General features: G+C 44.7%; 1 long non-coding RNA gene and 1 pseudogene across 2 annotated transcripts; both read left to right on the top strand.

Moving 5' to 3' along the window:
- The first annotated feature begins 466 nt into the window (after window positions 1–466).
- LOC143433976 (uncharacterized) lies at window positions 467–3,226 on the top strand. Its single transcript, XR_013108331.1, has 4 exons — window positions 467–595; window positions 1,049–1,193; window positions 2,985–3,038; window positions 3,141–3,226. It is a non-coding gene; the product is annotated as an uncharacterized LOC143433976 (long non-coding RNA).
- A 28-nt stretch (window positions 3,227–3,254) lies between these two features.
- Window positions 3,255–12,270, top strand: LOC117702255 (cytochrome P450 4F4-like; annotated as a pseudogene). Its single transcript, XR_013070358.1, has 6 exons — window positions 3,255–3,268; window positions 5,246–5,365; window positions 7,603–7,875; window positions 9,968–10,034; window positions 10,238–10,365; window positions 12,046–12,270. The product of XR_013070358.1 is annotated as a cytochrome P450 4F4-like (transcript).
- The last annotated feature ends 7,591 nt before the right edge of the window (window positions 12,271–19,861 follow it).

Here is a 19,861-nt window from a genome sequence, read left to right as displayed (position 1 = left end):
TTGTTTATTCTTTCCTGAACTCTGACTGGCTGGTTTAACTCAGCTGTGCTGGCCTAAACTCCTCTCCAGGTTGACTGATCCAATCTGGCTTCTCTCTCTTTCTCTCTCTCTCTCTCCTCCTCTCCTCCTCCTCCCCTCCCTCTTCTCCTCCCCTCCCCCTTCCCCTCCCTTTCCTCTCTCTCCTTTTCTTCTTTTTCTCCACACTATTCTTTTAAGAAGCTTCCCCTTCCTCTTTCCTCTTGTGGGAGTTGGGCATATCCTAGTCTGTCACCTCTTTCTCTGATTCGTCACTTTGTCTGCCACTCAATTAGACATCACTTTCAAACATGGGCGCTTCTTTCTACAAATCAATTTTCCCTTCATTGCTTGGGATTAAAGGTGTGTACTAAGGGTGGTGACTGTATTCAAATCAGAGGATCAAAGGTGAGTGTGAAGGGCTGAGCCACACTACAACTAGAAACATTTTTTCTAGTAAACAACACTAACTTGGGGTTCACAGTATGATCAAATATCCTGCAACAAGGTCCAAAAGTCAAGAATTTGCACTGTGATGTCTGTGGGCAGAAGAAGATGTCTATTGCAATCAGGAAATGAGGTTGAGACTCCTTTATTAATTGCTCTATATTACCAGTCCTTAGCCTAGTAGGTCTCTACACACAGGTTGATATGTGTTACATATCAAATATTGGATATTTATATTATGATTCATAATGGTAGCAAAATTACAGCTATGAAGTAGCAACAAAATAATTTTATGGTTGGGTTTGCCACAACATGAGGAACTGTTATTAAAGGGTAGCAGCATTAAGAAGGTTGAGGACCACTGCTCTATGTTTCTTGGTGGGTTGGATGGTGCTGTCCCACCCCGTAGAGGGTGGATCATCCTGACTGAGACTACTGATGCAAACACTAATGTCTTCTGGAAACACCATCCTAGAGATATCCAGATGTCATGCTGTATCAGCTTCTCTCTGACCATGTCGTAGCATAATGTGCTTGAGTCCTGACAAACCACCTCAGGAGGTGACTATTCCTCTCTTGCTTGTAGATCACTCCCACTGAGCATGGTCTGAAGGAGGTGACAAAGTTGGTGGCCACCTACCCCCAGGGCTTCATGACATGGTTGGGTCCCATCCTCCCTATCATCACTCTGTGCCACCCTGACACCATCCGATCTGTTCTCAGTGCCTCAGGTACTTAGAAGAAGCTGGTGGTGGTGTACCTGTGGGAAACTGAGGGTTTCTAGTCTCTGCGCTCATGCTTCTATGTGATTTCTGAAGTAGCCTAGTCCTTCTTGCTCTTAGCTTTCTCTACCTTTTGCTGAATATATTAGAAGAAAGCCCAGGCTGGACTCAGCCCAGAGGATGGTAGAATCTTCAGGGCTCCCTGTGGCCATCTGCCTTAGCAGTCCTTTTCTTGGAAAGCCTAGAGATCTTGGGATTCCTCTCTACTCACCTCCATTCAGAGCTGAGAGGAAGGTGTCCTGGGCACTCATGGTGTGGTATGTACCACTCGGGGTATATGGGACGGGCAGATGGAGACCTGGCAAGTGGTTATCTCCAACCTCCATCCACATCAAAGAGACATCTGTTTTCTGATCCAAGTGGACATTGGACTAGCCTGTTTGTCTACTGCTGAGGTCTCTGTGCTGTCTCCAGCTGTGCAGGTGACCAGAATGCAGATAGATGGGACTGCTGTACTGATTCCCTTGCCTCTGCCTCACCTTATGTATGCCTGCAACTAGAGTGGTATGGCATCTCCTGATCACACCTGTGATCACACCTGATCACCCCTGTGATCACACCTGATCACACCTGTGTGATCACACTGATCACACCTGTGATCACACCTGATCACACCTGTGGTATTAGCTCTTCTTGTTGCTATTACTAGCACAACTTCATTGAGCAAAGATTGATTTTTACTTGTGATTCAGGATTCATAGTGATAAAAGAAAGACATACACATAACTGGCTAGAAGAGGAGAGGAAAGGGGAAAAGGGAGACTCAGTTCAAGATGTTTCAAAGTTCAAGATGTTCTACCTCTGTTCTCTAGCTAAGTTCCACTTCCTAATATTTCTAGAATCTTCCAAAATAAAGGCAGCATCTGAGGACAAAATCTTTCAAAAGCCAACTGATGAAGGGTATTTCATATTCACACTATAACACTGGTGCATGTTGTCCCCAGGTATGAATCAAGTTTAATCAATGAATATGGCCCTATCTGGAGCTCACACAGAGCTGTGGCCACTGGAGCACATCCGTTTCCTTTTCTTGCTAGAGCAATTATTTGAAATTATACTTTTTCTCCTGATGAAAACACTTTGGCCATTTGGGAGTTTTCTGACATTTGTTGCTTTTTCAGTCCCACTGAGATAGAAACATGGCTGAGATTTCTTGTTGAGGCAAGTCTGATGCCCAATTGGACCACATCGATGCCATATCTGTGAGATTATTGTGACTATTTTAAAATGATATCTGGGACCTACCTATGGGGGCACATTGAGATATATCAGATGATCATCTATTTCCCATTTTAAAAGCAGATGGGGTCATTCAGGGTAGGTCACTTTGCTTCAGCCATGTTAGCCCATGTTACTCCCTATATATCCATGACACATATCTATATTAGATGTCCGAGCATGCTGGGATGGTCAGGTATTCTAGGTCTGTAGAATGTCATGCTACACGTGAAGGGCAGACATAGTCGACTATGTTGAAACCAGTGATAGTGAAGTGAGTTTGTTTTCCATCTCATCTAGCTAGTATCCTGCTTCCTCTTCCTCCTTATCTTCCTCTTCCTCCTTCTCCTTGTTCTCCTCCTTTTCTTCTTCCTCCTCCTCTGCATCCTATGTTCCTTTCTCTAACCATGTCATCTAGGTTTGGGGCAGACATGATACACCTTGCTGAGCCCTGCCCCCACACTCTCTGAAAGTTCATTTCCTAGCCTCTTCATGGGCCCTGATCGTCCTTGTTCATGTCAGCTTCAGTTGCCCTAAAGGAAGTAATCTTCTACAGTTTCCTGAAACCCTGGCTGGGTGAGTACTACAGATGAAGGACCCAGGAAAATCCCCAGGGGTGGACGGGAACACGATGCCAGCTCAACTGCCATCACTGCCATCACCAAACTGCCCTCCCAGGGGATTGGCTCCTGGTGAGTGCTGGGGACAAGTGGAGCCGCCACCGCCGCCTGCTGACACCCGCCTTCCACTTCAACATCCTGAAACCCTATGTGAAGATTTCAATGACAGCACCAACATCATGCATGTGAGTCTCTGAAACTCAGGTTCTCAGCTGGAGTCTGAGGCAAAGGAACTTCAGATAGGTCTATCTGTTCTCTAAAGGGTTAAGATGGATGTCTAATTAAATTTTTCATTGCTATGAAGTGTGCAGGTAGACAAGTACTGAAGAAGGAGCTGAGAGTTTCTGCATGACTCTATGTTGATCAGATTACAGCCAGGAGTGACTGTCTTATGGGCAGCTAGGGTCTCAACGCTACTCCACAGTGACACACTTCCTCTAACAGGCCACACTACTCCAACAAGGCCACACCTCCTAATAGGGCCACTCTGTGGGCCAGCAAATTTAAAACCACCACAATGGGGCTGTGTTTTTATTTTTCCTCTCTATTTTGTATCCAAGACAATACCACAGAGCCTGTCTTTCACACATTGTGAGTGCTTATAAAGAGTTAGGTTCTATTTTCTCAGGTGGTGGCCTAAAAACTAAATGCAGACTTGAAACTACCTAGAAACTGCCAGTAAGGAGCAAGGCACTTCCACAAACACTGATTTTGAAACACAAGGTCTGATGTGCTAATAGGGGTGTGAGTCAGGGGGTTGGCTCTTCTGAACAGAGTATGGGTCACATGTGTATGGCATGTGACCCAGCGTCAGTCAGCTTGCCCAATAATAAGCATAATTCCTTATTATGAATTCCTTGAAGTTGGGATTTTACCAACTTCAAGCTAATTTAGCATAGTTTCAGCATCTGGCTTGTTCCTACGGCACAGAGTTCCATAGGAGAGAAGCTGGAAGTCACCTGAAGCTTAGGTTTTCATTGAAGTTCTAGCCTCTTCCTTTTTTTAAGAGTATATTAGTCAATCGTCATCATCTAACACAAAACAAGGGGGGGGGTAGAATAGGCTCAGCACTGTAAGGGACATTACTGAAAACTCACATACTGGGTTGAGGAATAGACAGACAAGAGTGTGAGAGCTGCATGAAGGGCTAACAGTTTTTCTACTTGCTAGCTGACAGCTCAGCTGGTTTACTTGTGTGTAAATGATATTTTTTGTATTCTAGTTAGCCAATATAAAAGACACACAATCCTGGTATTTTATTTACAAGTGGGAAGCCTTAGATTAGGTTTTGAGCTATTCTAACTTACACCCCAGCCATATGTTCCCTTGTTACTTGCTATTTCTCCTGGCTACATGCTCTAGTCCCTCTCCTATCATGCGAGGCTTCTTCCTCCCTTTCTCTCCTCCTTTTTCCTCCCCTGGTCTGTCCTGAGACCGTTCACCCATCTTCAAGTCCTGCCTTTCTTTCTCTATCGCTCAATAATTGGCTTTAGACTGTTTTGATCAATTAACTTGGGGAGCAAGATTTTGCAGAACAAAAGCTGGTGTACTTGAGATTCACTTGTCTTGGGCAACCAGATCTTAGGGTACAAATTTACATTGGAATGCATAGCAGCCCCAGACCAACCCCAACACTTGTGGATTCTGCCAGACATACAAGATTCCTTATTCAAGTACAGAAGGTAGTCAGGTACTCTTGTGCACTCCTGCTTCCACTCTTTCCTGAAAGCATATAAATTCCATGGGGCATCACAAATGGCCTTCAGAGGAGGCAGCGGATGCTCTGTATTGTGTAACTTAGTTTTTGGGACCCTGCTTTTATAACAAGCTGAAACAAGCCTGATGTTTGCCCATGGAAGGCCTCTCTGGATCTCTCAAGGTTTTCTGAAATATCTGTGAAACAGTCCAGGTGAAAAACACTGGGATGAATTTTTGCTCAGAACATTTAGAAAAGATGCTTAGAAAACAATGGACATTGCCATAACCTGACATAGAGATAGCTTTATGTCCAACTTATAACACTCCCGCCTGGTTAACCCTGGAGTCAAGTGTTTGGCCAGAGATGTGGGAGGCTAATTTTGGGTATCAGTTATTGTAGTTGTGATTGGGGAAAAATCTCAGAGCTCAGACCTGGTTATGGTGTTGCTTCTTTTTTCTGTAAAGCCAAGTGGCAGCGCTAGCCTCAGGTGGCAACACCCGTCTGGACATGTTTAAGAACATCAGCCTGATGACCTTGGACAGTCTGCAGAAGTGTGTCTTCAGTTTTGATAGCAACTGTCAGGAGTGAGTCCCTCCCTTTGGCCTGGGAACCTGGAGTATGGACTTGGGAAGGTGTACAGTAGGGATGGGTGGCGAGTAGGGAAAAAGGAGGCTTCTAAGAAGAGGTGATTTGAACAAGGACCATGGATGCAGGTGAGTAGATCATATTCATCTGGTATAGAGGAGACACATAGATATGAAATTGTCAGGTTGACATGAATTAGATACTTTTCTCACAGCTGTAACAAAATAATTGATAAAAGCAACTTAAGGGAGGGTTTATTTCAGCTCACAGTTTAAGGAAAACCCCATCATGGTGGCGGAAGGAAAGGCAGCAGGGTGGCTACCTTGTGTCTGCAGTCAGGAAGCGAGAGTGATGAGTTGCTTAGGCTTGTCTAGCTTTCTCCTTTTTGCACACCTGAACTCAGTTCTCATTTTAAACACAAACAAGTGGTGTGAGTAGAAGTCATTCCATACCTGAATATTTATACCATCTTGAAATTTCTGTCACTCAAAAGGTCTATCACCTTTTTTTCTTTTTGCTTTTGTTTTGTTGTTTTGTTTTTATTTGTGTGTGTTTGTGTGTGTGTGTGTGTGTGTGTGTTGTGTGTGTGTGTGTGTGACAAGACTTCTCTGAATAGCCCTGTTATTCTGAAACTCACTCTGTGGACCAGGCTGCCTAGAACTCCAGGCCAGCCTGCTCCACAGAGAGATCCACCTGTCGCTGCCACCTGAGTGCTGAGATTACAGGTATGCACCATCCTGGTGGGCTATCACCTTTTAATTCAGCCCCACACATGTTCTGAGGACTAGATAGAATGCTGTCAAATTGATTGACAGAAAAATAGCTAGAATGAATTCTAGTCTATTTCCTAATTGATGCCCCCCCCCCCCAAAAAAAAGCAAACCATATGACCTAGGTCTCCATTGTCTGCATTTCTCTTTGACATTCTGGTCTCTCTCACTTCCAATCATAATTTCCTTTAAACTCCCCATACAGAATGTAATGGTTTTTCTGGATCAGCATTTTAAATTCTACATTTCTTCTACAAAAGTTTCAAAGCCTAAGAACTGCATTGTCAGGATTATTACAATTATGACCCCATTTCTGGTACCAATTCATGTATTATCTGTGTTTCTTGTTGGTGCAATGAGAAACAACTTAATAGAGGGAAGGTTTTGCTTTGGGTTAAAGTTGAGGGGAAGTCCTTCGAGTTAAGGAGTCACTGTGGAGGAATGAGAGACTGATGATCACATTGCCTACACAGCAAAGAAGCAGAGAGTCTGAAACACCCATTTATGGAATAGTGTTGCTCTGATTAGGATGAGTATTCTCACTTATTAACACAGTCTTGAGACTCCAGATGTGCTCAGATTCTGTCTACATGATGATTCGAGATCTTGTCAAATTGACCATCAGTATACTGCAACATAGTGTCTAAACTATCAGACATTGAAAGCCGGCCAGAGGTGGGAATGTTCTCCTATCATTTCTACCTCGAGTGTTGGTGTTTACAGTCACTTCTGTTGCTGTCACAAAATTTTTTAGTGTACTTAGTTAATTTTTTAAAGGGGGGATTTTTGTTTGGTTGGGTTTTTTGTTTTGTTTTGTTTTTTGTTTGTTTTTTTTTCATAGTTTTGCAATATTTTGTTGATGGCTTTTTGATGCTATTGTTTTGTTGGGAGCATGTGTTAAGGAAAATGTTTTCGTCATGTCAGGAAGTAAAGAGAGTCAGGAAAGGGTCAGGGTCCTAATATTCTCTCCAAGGCACACTTATAATGGCCTAGCCACCCTCGATTAAGCCCTATCTCTTAATGCTCTTGACAGTTTCTAAAAGTCCCAGAGATGGACGTTTGGGAGACATCTCCAAACCACAGTAAATGAGCAAGATCATAGCAGCTCTGTAGACACTGATTGTCTTGTAGACAAGGTGGGACTGTCACTAAATGCAGGGATCCTCTTGAAAAGACCAGACTATTGAAAGAAAGAGAGTTCCTAGCTGAGTCAGGTGTTGGAAAGCAGGTGGATGAGAGCTAGATCTGGGGAAGGAAAGAAAAGGAAGGAGTGACATCTGTGCTGCTCTTGGATGCTCATGAAGATGGGCTATAGAGATAAGTGAGACTTCACAGTCAAATGTCACCACTAATGGCACTCATGTATTTGTACGGCCATCTGTTTCTGACTACTGAGTATCCTGTTGGGAAATATTGAGCTTCGGTTTTGCTGAATTCTTGTTTCCTTTCATGCTGTACTCATGCAGGAAGCCCAGTGAGTATATTTCTGCCATCTTGGAGCTCAGTGCCTTAGTAGCCAAACGGTTCCAGCAGGTGCTCCTACACGTAGACTCACTCTATCAGCTTACCATAATGGGCGGCGCTTTCACAAGGCCTGCCACCTGGTGCACAACTTCACGGATGCGGTCATTCAGGATCGACGACGTACTCTCCCCGGGAAGCGTGAAGATGATGTCATCAGGGCAAAGGCCAAGGCCAAAACCCTGGACTTCATCGATGTGCTGCTGCTGACCAGGTGGGTTCTCAGGAGGCGCAATCGTGCTGCTTAGACTTAATTTGTTGAGTGTGATAAGGACACCTTTAATCCCAGTATTCCTCAGGCAGCAGTAGGAAGATCATGGTGAGTTTGAGGCCAGCCTGGTCTACATATTAAGCTCCAGGCAGTCAAGGATACACAGTGCAACCCCACCTCAAAAGAAGTTAATCAATTCATTAAATAGCTCTTTTTGCGTTTGCAAGGTTTTTGGTTTTTTTTGTTTTGTTTTGTTTGTTTGTTTTTTCGAGACGGGGTTTCTCTGTGTAGCCCTGGCTGTCCTGGAACTCACTCTGTAGACCAGGCTGGCCTCGAACTCAGAAATCCGCCTGCCTCTGCCTCCCAAGTGCTGGATTAAAGGCGTGTGCCACCACTGCCCAGTGGGTTTTTTTTTTTTTTTTTTTTAAGATAGAATTTCACTAAATAACCCTGGCTGACCCTCAATCTCATGTTCTTCCTACCCTCACCTTGAACACTCGAATTACAGATGCGTGCCAGGTATGGTTAGCATTTTTTAGACCAGTCTGACTGTGTTGTCAGTGAATGGATCCTGCTGTCCCAACTTCCCAGTCGAGGACTACACGGTTGTGCCACAAGCTCGGCTTTAAGGGGTAGGATTAATGACAAGGCCAAATATGGGATCAAAAACAGTTCTGATTTGGGACTTGATGTAGAGGCTACCTAAGGGCCATGGAAGTCATTTGAGGAAAGGAGGACAAGCTAGAAAGAGAAATTATAGAGATAACAGCAGAATCCACTCAGCACACCCCTGCTAGATCTGAAGCTGAAGGACCTCAGATTTTTACTCTATTTATAACTTAATATGCTGTTGAGAAAACATATCTGTATCAGTATGTATGCCTAGAACTGTGCACCTGCAAGATCAGGGCAGCCTATCCGTTATCCCAAACAATAACAGCAGCCAGTCTAGGATTATAAGAATGGCTTTCTATCCCTCTGGCTCCTCCTTTCTCAGGTGATGTGATGATTTCATCTGGTGTTCAGCAGGTCTTACAGCATAGGAAAAGATCAATACGTTATGAATCTCACAAGTTTCACAGGATATTTGGCACATCTGTGTCTTCTTCATTTCAGGGAGTACGAATAGATGGAAAAGGAGAAATACGAATAGATGGAAAAGGAGAAAGAGGAGATGAAAGAGGAGAGGGGTGTGGAAATAAGAGACGAGATGGGAGCATGGGGAGGAAGCAATGTTGAGATCGGAAGAGAGTAAGAGACGAGAGAGCAGAAGAGAATATTTTTAAATTAATTTTTGAGTGTGCAAACTAATGCATTTCATGATGGTATATTCATGCACAAATACCACTGCATGTTGAGAAACTTTATTCTGGAATGTAAGCAAGTTTTCTCCAATCACAGGTAAGTTCTACAGGTTTGCAAGCCTAATGGATTTCAGAGGACAGGAGGTACATTTTCTGCATGTAGCACCCACGAATCAAGTGAGAGAACACAATACGAACTTCGGTGCAGGATAAAACAGTCATAGGGGAAAACACGGAAATATTACAAGTGAAAAAGAAAGAGAAGGAGAAGTTTAGTTGCTGGTCGTATGTAAGATGACATCATCTGTGCTTGCACAATGTTATATAGTGTTTCTCCTGCCAGTCCAACCCTTTCTGTCTCAGTGTGCAGCATTTCCCTTGCTGACAAGGGGTAGGGAGATACCATTCCCACCAAACAATTATGGAACAATTGACAGAAAGTGATCCACTCCTCCTTCCTAAGGAGGAGATCCTTGTAATGAGAGTAATGTTTGTGCTCCAACTTTAAGGGATGCGGCCATGAAATCATCCTATATGCAAGGTTACTTGCTCCTTTGTTTCCTAGAAATCTCCCACCACGCAGAAACGGGAAGATATTCAGAGGTCATCAACTCCTTCAACAAGGAAAAACAAACAATCACAAAACAGGAGGCAGGACAGTCTAGGGGTGGAGACCTCTGATGATGATCAAGAGAGATGCAGAGGCACAGTGGGCTTGGGGATCTAAGAGCTGTCTCAAGTTAGACATAGACCCAGAACTGCTGTGATCTGGTGTCTTGTCTTGTCTGTCTCCAGGATGAAGATGGAAAGGAGCTGTCAGATGAGGACATTAGAGCAGAGGCTGACACCTTCATGTTTGAGGGTGAGGCTCCCGGTGTGGGACTACAGAGTGAACGGGAAACCTCCATTTCAGGAACATGTCGAATGGACCCTATCCATTCAACTATCATCCCACTATCATCCATCACCCCTTTTCCATCTTTCCTGGCTTCTCCCTGCCTGGTTGCTACCCACTTTGTGGTGCTGAAGTAGCTTTGAAACTAAGCCTACTTGTCTGCCCTGCAGGCCATGACACCACAGCCAGTGGGCTCTCCGGGACCCTGTAAACCTGGCGAGGCACCCAGAACACCAGAGCGCTGCCGGCAGGAGGTGCGGGAGCTCCTGAGGGACCGAGAGTCTACAGAGATTGAGTGGTGAGCATAGGTCTCGGGTCTAATCTTACTGGCCTCTCCCTGGCTCTGCTCCTCAAGTAGAGGAGGGGGTCTCCTTTTTATGATTCTTCCATTACTACTTGATGGGAATAGTATCTGCCTCATTACCAAGGAAATTTATGCTTTGGACAGAAATATTTAAACTTCAAAGAGAATTGCTGACAATATATAGTGTGTGAGGGCAGATGATGGCGCTTTGCGGATGTTCAATATATATAAACTTTCCGTCCTCTCCTTTGTCTCACATAACATTTTTTCTCAGTGTCTCCCCTCCCTGCCTTTTGCTCTCTCTTCCCTATCTCTTCAGAATAGGAATTCATAAGTGACACCTTGGGGTACAATGTTCTATGCAATCCATTGTATCATCCACCTACCATTCAGCAAATTGTCCCATAATGGATTCCCATAACAATTTATGAGAAGTCCATCCTGTGCTAAGGATGCAGCTGAAAGAAGTGTTGTCAGGAGCTCCAAGCTTGGTGGGAGAACAGTCCTGCGTCAGGGCACATCCCCAGGACACACTGGCTGGCAGGTGTGAGGTTTAAAGTAAGAGAAACAAGGATATGTTTCAATTTAGGATCCTGAATGAGAATTGGGAGACATGTGGTTGGAACTAAGGTCCAGGGAAGAGGAGGTGCAAAAAAGTATAGAGATAAGAAGAGGGGTGTTTTTGTGACTTTTCTTGGGAGATGTGAACAAATGCCTACTTGCTTTCATGGACAACAGGCCAAAAGTGATCAAAATCATTGGCAAAACAATGAGTTTATTAGGGTTACTCACATGAGTAATGATGGGGGCTGTTTATAGCTGTGTCACTGAAAATCTCACCCTAATATCGATAAAGACTCAAAAAAAAAAAAAAAAACCCTACATTCTTGGAGCTCCTAGAGAATCTCTGTCCAGTAGTTATTACCTTTTATTAACCTTGAGGATGGGTCTTGTGGGTCTTATGGGTTTCAGAAATTTCTAAGACTTGTGAGTTGCTCACACTTGATCCTTGTAAGTTTTTATGCGCACCCTGAGTCTTTTGGAGTTCCCTCTGGGATGGAATGTTTTAGTTTAGACAAATATGTTACATAGTGAGGCAGAAGGGTGTTGAGAGGAGGAGGAGGATAAGAAATAGTGAGGAAAATTCGTTGGAGAAAAGGGGAGGATGTAGGAGAAAGAAAGAGGAGTGATGAAGTATAGGGAGAAGAACAGGAGCAAAAGAAGTAGGAGAGTAGACGGAATGATGAGGGAGAAAGATGATCATAGGAGAAAAGAGAGCATAGAGTGTTTGTATTTGAAGGAGCAGGGTGGGAAAAGGAGAAAAGTAAGACAGTGTGGAGGGAAGAGACAGCAGATAGGGGGTGGGGAGGGAGAGGAGGAGGCAGTAGAAACAGAGATCGGTAGGGTGTCTTCATTGCTTCTTATTCATTTGATTTTTACTTTGTTTTTACCAAAGGAAGACTTCTTTAAGCAATTTTGAGTTGCTTTTTATGATGGACATTTGGATGTGTTTGGTTCAGAAAAAGCTTCTAAAGATACCTGACTAAATTCTCTCCAGTATTTTCCTACTTCTCTTCTTTCCTTGGAAATGTTTTAGCACTGTGAGGAAAGGTTATATGGCCAACACAGCCTGATCTGTTTTGCTCCTGGACAATTGTGTGGTGTGTTCCTCAGGGACGACCTGGCCCAGCTGCCCTTCCTGACCATGTGCATCAAGGAGAGTCTGCGGCTGCACCCCCCCAGTCCGGTCATCTCCGTCGTTTGTACCAAGACATGAGCTCCCAGATGGCCGAGTCATCCCTAAAGGTGCCCACGGGACAGGGAAGAAAGGCCCTGGGCACATAGCAAAGTTTATTCAGCAGCAGGCTTAACCTCCTGGCCCCGCTTCATACAGGTGTCATCTGCCATCATCAATATTTGGAACCCATCACAACCCAACTGTGTGGCCCGACCCTGAGGTGCTGTAGCCCCATTCTCCCTTCTTTTTCATCACAGGATCCTGAGGAGGGAGAAGTTTTGGGCTGGGGAAATCAGAACTTACGACCCTAGCACATACGGGATTCTGTCTCTGGCTGTGCTAAGAGATGCCACTCACTGTCTCTTTCAGGTCTACGACCCCTTCCGCTTTGACCCAGAGAATATCAAGACAGGTCACCTCTGCTTTTATTCCCTTCTCCGCTGGGCCCAGGTAATGACAGGAGGCTTGAGATGGTGGGGCAAAGGTTTAGGCAAGATGGAAAGGAGGGAAAGTCGAGACAGTAAGGATCCGGATTTCCTTCCTGCATCTTGGCAGGTGAAGTAAGGAGGTACAGAGCAAGGCTTGGGGAAATCCAAGAACCACAACCCTGAACTAATGTGTTCATGTGAGTTGGCTCTGAGTTTGACTGAGGTTCACCGGAATCCAGAATGCTTCGCAGACGAGGGGGTCCCAAATAAGTTAGTTCCCCCTGGGTGCCCTCCACCTGGCTGACTAGTGGAGGAAGGTACCTAGGCCAGATTGAAGGGTGGAATTGGAGTCACAGTCAGAGTCCCCTTAATTCAACTCTGGGCAAGGTTTGAATTAAGCATTAGTGGTGTGCTCGGTATATTAGCATCTCTCAACTGAGATGTGGACCGGGTCAGGTTGCGTCTGAGGACGCCTGTCTGAATCCGGCAAAGGGCACAGTCGGAGTCCCCACCCCGTCCTCCTGCAGGAACGCATAGGACAGACTTTCGCTATGAACGAGATGAAGGTGGCGCTGGCACTGACACTGTTGCGCTTCCGCGTCCTGCCAGATGACAAGGAGCCGCGCCGGAAGCCCGAGCTGATCCTGCGCGCGGAGGGCGGGCTGTGGCTGCGGTGAGCCGCTGAGCACACAGTGACTCCCTGCATTTGGACGGGTCCCACCCCACCCGCATGCCTCTGCAGATGTCACCTGTACCAGAGGCTCGCCGAATACCAGTAGGGGGCGCTGGAGGACCAAGGGGAACCCGCAGTTGTGGTGGGGCGGGAGGGGTTGAAGTCCTTTGGTCCAGAGCCCTGACTTCATCTGGGTTCATGGGCCTCTACATTGTCCTTTAGCTAGTTGGACTCAGTTGCTCCCCTGGGTAATAGGGAGCTAAGGGGAAGTGCCTAGCAGCATAGACGCCAGGCTCGAACTCAGAGAACCTTCCTTTATAGTTGAGGTACATTTCCATCACCTTGACCTCCGTTCTAATCTTAAACTCTCATTCTGGGATTCTTCAGTGTTTCTGTGAAAACTAAAATTTTAGGTTTATTTAACCTAACAAGTCTGCTATTTGTTGCTGGGTTTATTTTGCTCGGTTTGGTCTGGTTTGGTTTTGTGTTTTGTTTTGAATAGTCTCACTACACTGCCATGGGTGCTCTCAAATTCTAGTCTTCCTCTCCCCACCCACCCCCACCCCCCCAATTGCTAATGCCTTATTCTATTCTAGTTTTTTCTAGCGTGCCTTTGGTTTTTTCTTTTATCTTTTATAGATACTTTTCATACAATGTATTCTGGTTGTGGTTTCCTTACCCCTATTCCTTCCCACCTTTCCTCCTCCCATTCAGACCCAAGCCCTCTCCATCTCGTTAGAAAACAAACAGGCATATAGTGGTACAGCACAGTACAACACAGTAAAACAAAACAAACAGATCAGAATAGGACAAAACAACCAAATAAGTAAAAGAGCCGAAGAAATAGCACAGGAAACACAGACACACACAGGAATGCCATAAAAAATAAAAAAATAAAAAACCATGAAACTGGAAGCCATAATATATTTTAAGAATGACTTGTAAGGAAAGAAAAAAATGCCCTGACTTTAATTCTGAGACAAGAACCTTCAAAGATGCTGTAGAGTTCCTTTTATGTTGGAAAAATTATGAGATAAAGAATATCCAAGATTCTACTGAGTTCCTTTGGTGTTGGCTATCTACTGCTAGGCCTGAGGCCTGCCCATAAGAGTGATTTGTTCCCTAGTGAGTCTAAACTTTTAGTCTTAAAGGGTCTTCCAAACAGCTGGGCTAAAGCCTGTGTGGCTATATCCCCTAGCGGCTAGTGTCATTGAGGACAAGGGACTTGGAAATGATGGGTGGTTGTTTGAAAACTGAACAATCATCTGTTCCCCCTAGTAGGGAAACAAGGACAGACCAAAGTATCTGCCCAAGCCTCACATAGAAAACAAGTAAGATTGTCAACACTACTTACAAAGGATAGAGTAAGGGCTACTTACAGAAGCACAGAGGACACAGCTATTTCACAGAAAAACCCAACCTGCTTCTGACAGCTCTTGAGAGCTGCATACTGGTGCTCCTTATAAAACTTCTCTCTCTCTCTCTCTCTCTCTCTCTCTCTCTCTCTCTCTCTCTCATATTCCTTACTACTTATATAACATTGTGAATCTTGTAATTTTCAGGGGTTTCCTGACATTTGTGGTGAGGTGTTTGTTTGGGTCTGGAATTGCCACTAGAACCAAACAAATACTGATGTCATTTAAGCAAGAGTATTTTGTTGAACACATTCCTTAATGCTGGATGTCCAGGACCACAAAAAGAACTTGGGACCCTAATTGTAGTACTAATCTGCTCTCAGGGTAGGCTTTTTAAAGGAAAAAGAAACAGGTTCAAAGTTTAAAGTTCAAGGAGGGGAGTAGTTGACTTACTAGGCAAAGTATTATCGTTTACCTTTAAGCAGATTGGTCCTGAGTAAGCAAGTTGGGTGGTGGATGGGGGTGAACAGAAGAAAATCAGAACATTGAGATAACAGAGCATGAGTATTATAATCATAACTCTTTGTTCTTATTAGTAGCATTCGGTTCGCGTCCCTTCCGAGTCCCCTCGCCAGCAAGAGAGACACAGGAGGCAGTGTTCGGGTAGTTACTACAGTGAGACTTTATTCTTGTATCAGCTGAAGCGGAAGACCCCAAGCCCGAAAAAGGCACTGCTTATATGTGGCGTGTTCACTTCTGATTGGCTGTTCACTATCATCACCCCATATTACGCCCCGGGATGGGCAGTGACTTGTCGCGCTTTCGCCTCTTGCACCTGCGCAGTTTAGTTGTTTACTTGTGGGAGCACCGGAAGCCAGCGCCATCTTGTAATGGCGAATGTTGTCACCGCTCGCCGCGGCTCCCTACATCTCCCCCTTTCTATTTTATTAAGATGGAACAGCCTTTTGCCTATCAAGCGCGCCACCAACTCAGTGAGGGAAAGCAGATCCCCTGTGCAAAATGAGATATTGTAATGAGTTTCTTCTCTTGTCATCGTGCAATGAGTAATACTTCCCATACCCATCTCGATGCCTTTTGTCGGGGAAAGGGAGCCTCCACCCTGGGGCGCCACCAGAGGAGGAGGTTTCTTGGCATCAAACCTTTGTGCAATCAGGCATACTTTCGGGAAATCTATCCACACTCGTGGAACATTCCCTGTCGAGTACCCACTCACAAACACCTCTAAATATTCAGGTACCACAGTTATTCAGGCAAGGGCTGGCTAGACTTAGACCTCTCATCGACCCAGTGCAATGGGCTGAACCCTTGGGGTGCATCGACTGAGGGTCTCAGTCATCAGTTACTTTCTTAGCCTAGATAGCCAAATTTCAGGGGAAGATTCTTGCTCCAAGGCTATGAGTGCTGGGCGATAGTGACCTTGTCACGTTTTTTGTTGGGCTCTGAGCTTGCAGACCAACCATAACATGAACACTAATCCACAACATAGGGCTGCACCAAACAGGCCTATCCCTACCCTTTCCTTAAAGAAAGAAAAGGCAGAAGAAATTCAAGAAGAAAGTCCTTTAACGATGGAGGGATCCAGGCAGGTGGAGTGGCAAGAATAATTTCTCTGCGAAGTTGTTCAAGAAGATTACCAAAAATTTCAGACCAATTTCCTGAAAGCTATAAGGACAATTTATATGAGAGATTGGCTGCTTTTGTAAAGTTTTCGTATTGAATGTTGGTAATACACAAAGCTCCAAATTTCCTTTCACAGCCAATTTATGTCAACTGAAATAAGATATCCAGTCTTTTCTCAACCAAATCTAATCTCTGATTGAGTATTATAATACCTCCTTTCAATTCTACTGTGGAGGAAGAGTGGGTAGCCATTGCCTGGCTAACTCTTTCTGCCAAATATTGACAAATTCAGTGGTTTGTACTTGGTGAAACATGGCAATAGCTCCAACGGTAGCACCATCTGCTCCGAGCATAATAGCTGTGACAATGGCTGCCGTTATATCAGAATCTCTCTTCTGTGGAAATAAAGTCAAGGTCCCAGATGTCTGAATGGGGATAGGGATCCATTGTGGTATTCTGGCTATTAGGGCCTGCTTATAGACAAGAGCAGACCAGCACTAAGATATAAAGCAAGTTACATTGGTACAAGTATTAAAGGAGTGGTTGGATAAGATGAAAAGTAATGGAGGATACACACAAACTGGAGTGAGGCATTAATTCGCTCGGTATAGTTAAAGGTATAGGAGAAATTCTGTTTAGCAGAAGCGGCGCCTTTTAAGAAGGCAAGGGCATAGGTTTTGGAAAGCAGATAGGATAGCCCATCTAAATTCACTATATATACTAGGAACCCAAGCTTGGAGAATCCATGTATCGATCAAAAGCATTCGTAGGCAACCCGCTGAGGAATCATCGTCCACAACTGTGAGGCGTCGCAACAGGCGTTCCGGCAACAAAAACGGGTTGTCTTCTTCCTGTGGAAAAACACAAACCGCTCCCCTGGATCTTATTAAAATAGGATCCAGGCCTTTCCATTGACCAGTCAAAACATCTTTCCATTTTATCATTTCTTTTGGCCTAGTTGGTTCCAGGCAATGGCGATCAGCCGCTGTGTTGCCCTAGCTGTCCAAATTCAAAAAATTAAGAGTAAAAAGTGCCAGAGAGACAATAACCATGGCACTGTGGGAAGAGCTTCCTCAACTTCTCCTTTTTGTTTTATCAAATAAGTTTTAAGGGTACGATGAGCACGCTCAATGATGCCCTGTCCCTGAGGGTTGTAAGGAAGACCCGTCAGGTGTGTCAGCTCCATTTGGCGACAAAATTGTCCAAACTTTTGAGAAGTGTAGGCTGGTTCATTGTCAGTTTTAAGGATTTTAGGCTTTCCCCAAGCACTCCAAGCCTCGAGACAATGTTGAATAATAACATGGGCCACCTTTTCTCCGGTCAATGGAAAGGCGAACATAACTCCAGAACAGGTATCAATGGAGACATGCAAATATTGTAATTTGCCAAAGGATGGGATGTGGGTAACATCCATTTGCCAGATCTGTAATGGCCTAATTCCCCGAGGGTTAATTCCGGTATGGGGAACAGGTAGGAATTGACAGAAGTTTTGGCATTGAGTCACGATATCTCTAGCCTCCTTTCTAGTGATGTTAAATCGACATCGTAGCATCTCAGCTGTCACATGAAACCTTTTATGAAGGGCTTTAGCCAAATCCAATTTTGGCGAAAGGGCAATTGCAATCAACTTTGTGGCTCGATCTGCCAGGTCATTTCCACGGGACATAGGTCCCGTAAGCCTGAGTGAGCCCTAATATGAGTTATAAAGACAGGAATCTTCGCTTAGCCAGGGTAAGCTGAATCTTTTGAAAAACTTCTACAAGTCTGCTAGATGTCTTAATTATTCTGGCCAATTCTAAAACTTTTACTGCATTAACCACATAACAGGAATCTGAAACAATATTTAAGGGACCTGGAAAAATTTCCAGAACCTCTAACACCACTAAACATTCCACAATTTGAGGTGAGGTTTCATGGTATTGTTTGGATGTGACCTTGTTATTAACCACATATAGACCCATCTGTATAAACTACCATTCCATCTGGAAGTGGCTTCTGAGACACAATATGTGGAAATATGATAGCTTGAGTTAAGGCAAATTGTAAGATGGGATGCTTAGGATAATGATTATCTTATTTGACCATTGAAGGAAGTAACCAGCACTGCCCAAACATCAGAGATCGCCGTTAATATTTGGACTTGATGGGCAGTATAAGGCACTATCAAACCTTAGGCTCCCTTCCAAAATGGGTAATGGCTGCTTTTAGTCCACGAAGGGCAAGCTGAGCGACTGAATCTGGATACCATTCAATAATCTTTGCGGGAGAAGCATTGGGATGAATCCATAACAAAGGCCCCTCTTGCCATAATACAGCGGTGGGTAAGCATCTAGTTTTGAAAACATATAATCAAAGGTTTTGGTTTCATCTATGCATTTCAACTGGGCATCTTGTAAAGCATTTTCTACTACTTGTAGAGCACGGCTCGCAGCCGGTGTTAAGGCCCTCGGTGAGGAAATATGAGCATCCCTTCCAAAATATCAAATAAAGGTTTCAGCTCGGCCGAGGGAATTTTTAAAAATGGTCTTAACCAATTATATCACCTAATAATTTTTGAAAATCATTCAAGGTATGTAAATGGTCTCTCTGCGAATCTCTAATTTTTGAGGAACTATTTTTTCTGGATAAATAACCGTTCCTAGAAAGAGCCAATTTCTGAAATTTTTGGATCTGAAATCCCCAAAGATTCTGCCAGCTGCCTCAGTCATACGGGCCACAAAGTCAGAGAAGGACTCACTGGTCCCCTGAGTTATTTTGGACAAATAAAGATTACTCCCTTCTCGCCTGGGGAGAGATTTTCCAGGCCTTAACAGCAGCTGTCGCTATTTGTGCGTATACCTGCCAAGGTGAGTGTCTGGTCTTGGCATGGCGCCAACTCCTGCCAGCATGTCAAAAGTCCATAACTGTTCCCTCAGTGTTTGAATTAATTCTGGCTTGTGGTTGCAGTGCCTCGTGCCACAAAGCCTTCCATTCTAGGTATTGGCCCATATTGTAAACACAACCGCCTTGACGGTGTCCTGCCAGTCTCCTGGCGTCATGGCAGCCGCACTTAATCTCTCCACTTGGGATACGGTAAAATTAGCCCCATTCCATATGCATGTACTGCCTCAGCTAATTCTTTGACCTGCCTATACTCTACTGGGGCATAACACGGGCTCCCTCTGCCCCTTCAAAGACCAGAAATGCCAGCTGTAACTGTCTCCGATCTCCTGGGCTGAGAAATGAATTAGAGACGATGCCCGGGGCGAAGGTCGGAGGCAAGGGCGGGGCCGAGGGACTCAAGGTCTTTCTTAGTCTTATCTCAGGACGGTTATTTTTTGGTCCATATCTGTTTTGTTCATAGGCAGCTGCCTCTTCCTCTAGGCTTTCTTCCTCTCCTGCATTAGATCTTCTTCGGAGCTGCTAAGGTCTATGGCGGCAAGCTCCTTAATGGGGTAAGGGGGGTCCTTTTGACCTCCACTCTCTCTTCACCAGCCGGTGAAGGGTCCTTATTCTTAATAGGCCCTGCAGTGGCCTCTGTTTCTTTTGAGTACTCCCCTTTGTACCAGACTCCTTGTTCTGCTTCTTTTGTCCAGGCCTTCTTGCTTGCTTCCCTTTCCCAGCTCCTTGGCCTTATCTTTTTCCCCAGGCTCCTTGGCCTGATGCTGGCTAACAC

This window comes from Arvicanthis niloticus, unplaced genomic scaffold (assembly GCF_011762505.2).
Source record: "Arvicanthis niloticus isolate mArvNil1 unplaced genomic scaffold, mArvNil1.pat.X pat_scaffold_624_arrow_ctg1, whole genome shotgun sequence".
NCBI lineage: Eukaryota > Metazoa > Chordata > Mammalia > Rodentia > Muridae > Arvicanthis > Arvicanthis niloticus.
The sequence above is the reverse complement of the archived record's forward strand: the minus strand, read 5'-3'. Positions and strand labels throughout refer to the sequence as shown.